Genomic DNA, 2500 nt, shown 5'->3' with positions numbered 1-2500 from the left:
ACACTTAAAGAGCTGAAACAAGACCCATGACTAGTCTTTTGAAGTGATACGGCCTGTGGGTGTGCTAAAAGCTATCAGAGATCTAGACTCTGGAGCAAGGGAAATATGGATATATCCCCACATAAGGTCCAAGGTCGTGAACGCTACGTTGTTTTCACCGACGGAGTGTAAGAGGCTCTGTAATACAGGGATGGGGTGTCTATCTGGTATTGTAAGTTTAGGGACAACAAAGAGAGGGCAATTCCATTCACTGATTGATAGTTCAATGAAGTCTTGCGCAATCATGTCTTGAATAAGATTATCTACATTCATACATTTACTGTGATCTAATAGAGGTGTTCAAGTGGATCAAAGGCTTTAACAAAGGTCATGCAAACAAGGTCATCATATTAAAACAACAGGGCAGGACAATGGAATAGACTTAGAATCATGTAGCAAACGCTGAAACTATCAGTTGTTTTAAGAAACGGTTAGACAACTTTATGGATGGGGATGATAGGTGGTAATGGATATGGAGCTGCCTAGTGTAGGCCTTATGGTCTCTTGCAGTCTCCTTCATTCTTATGTTCCTACTGTGTGGCATTAATATGCGGGAATGTAACGTGGTTGAGAGTTCTCACGAAGGGGATGTATGATGCTGAACGAGATTACTAACTCCAAGGGTTTACCTGGAATGGCAATAGTACATCTGAACTTGTTGCAAAGTGTAAGCAAGTATGCCTGTTCACCAGGGAAGTCTATGGGGTTGAAATACGATGCATCAATGGGTTCCTGTGCTGTGGGCACGTCGAAAATAATGGTACAAACATAAGAAGTAGGGAATTGGTCATTCATGACTTTAATACTTAAGGGATATACTTCGAAATTACAAACGCTTGTACCAACTGTGAGATGAAAGGGTGCGTTAGTGTCGATGGCAATTGAAATGCAAGTATGCTCCTTCTTTGTCTTACAGCTAATGGCTGAAAGGATGGAAAAGTCATTGACACGGCAAGTTTCTGGCATACAGAGTAAATCGGTGTCTTGTGCTTGAAAAACTCGTATGTGTATTTTTGTATACTCACGAGGGAAATGTGTCTTTGAGCTGATAAGAACTGCGTGAGTGTGTTTGAATGTAAATAACACTTCTGTGACTGGTGTGGATTTGGTGTTGAACTCTTCTAAGAGGATCTAGAAAGTGTCCTCAGATGGTGAAAAATCACCAGTATTTAATGGGTGTTTGATTCTGAGTTTTGCTTATATCAATATGCAGGAGGTAGTGGGTCTACTATGTTTGGAACGTAATTCCACAGCTGTCAGTAAAGTAGAAGAGTTAGAGTTCTGCGGAGGGGTTGGAGGGGTTGAACACTAGAAAATCTGTTGTATGAAGGTGGTGTAACAAATTGTGTTAGCATTTGGTGCATCCTCCTGTGATGAAGTGGAGTGACTTTGAATGGAGGGAGTACAAGCACACGAGTACAAGTACACGCGGGGTCATATTTTGCTTGTGTCTACTCGGCCACATGAATGTAGTTTACTTTGTGAGAAGTAGCTGATGGCAATGCAGGGAGAAAATTATTTGCATAAATGATACAATTTTGACCAGGGTAAATGGCTATATTATGCTGCTTCACCAAAGTTAAACCTAGGAGGATATCAGTAGGAAAGTGAATGTCAGCTACGTAGGCGGTAGCTGGAATGGATGAGTACTCATCTTTGAAACTAATGTCTAGGAAAATTATACCAATGATAGGGAATGATGCACCATCTACATTGCAAAGGTTGACGTCGGGGGAGGGGGTCTAAAATGGTGTCATTTAGTTGCAATGCGCAATTTATGGAATCTGTGATATGTTAACTGGGGAACCCGTGTCGAAAAAGATTGTCACTTGTGTTCCTAGACGTAGCATTGAAAGTTAAGGAATGAGAAGATATGTCTGGGATATTCAGGGTATATGCAGGTAGAGTTGATGAGTGAATTTCCAGGTATGGAGTAATTGTCCTTGATGTGTATTGAGTCTTGGTATTCTGTAGTCATAAAGGAGGTGTGTTTTGTGAATACTTTGCAGGATAGTGATCTGGGGAGTTTGGTCTGTGCTACCTCCATGATAACAGCACACGGCAACGATCACTCGTGTGGAAACGTGTAGCGTGATAATCGAAGTGTCGGTTTGGTTGTGACATGTGTGGTAACATGTGTTTGCGAGATGTCCTGGTTTATGGAAGCACGTACAAACCAACCGTGTTCTTGATGGAGAGCGATGGCGTGAGTGATGTCGAGTGCGAGATTATGTATTTATCTCGTGTTATATGAGGGTGACATTGGTTTTGTGCCAACTGCTTGGAGGCAGGCAAACGTTTTTCCTGTTTTTAAGAAGGGAGATAGATCGTCTATATGCAACTACAGGCCAATCAGTTTGACATCGGTTATAGGAAAAATGCTTGAATCAATGATAGTAAATAGACTCAGAGAACACATCGAAGGGCATAATTTAATTCGTGATTCACAGCATGGTTCCGC

This window comes from Oratosquilla oratoria, chromosome 2 (genome assembly GCF_046742065.1).
Source record: "Oratosquilla oratoria isolate Oo_2021 chromosome 2, ASM4674206v1, whole genome shotgun sequence".
In the NCBI taxonomy this organism is placed as follows: domain Eukaryota; kingdom Metazoa; phylum Arthropoda; class Malacostraca; order Stomatopoda; family Squillidae; genus Oratosquilla; species Oratosquilla oratoria.
This window is presented reverse-complemented; position numbering follows the sequence as displayed.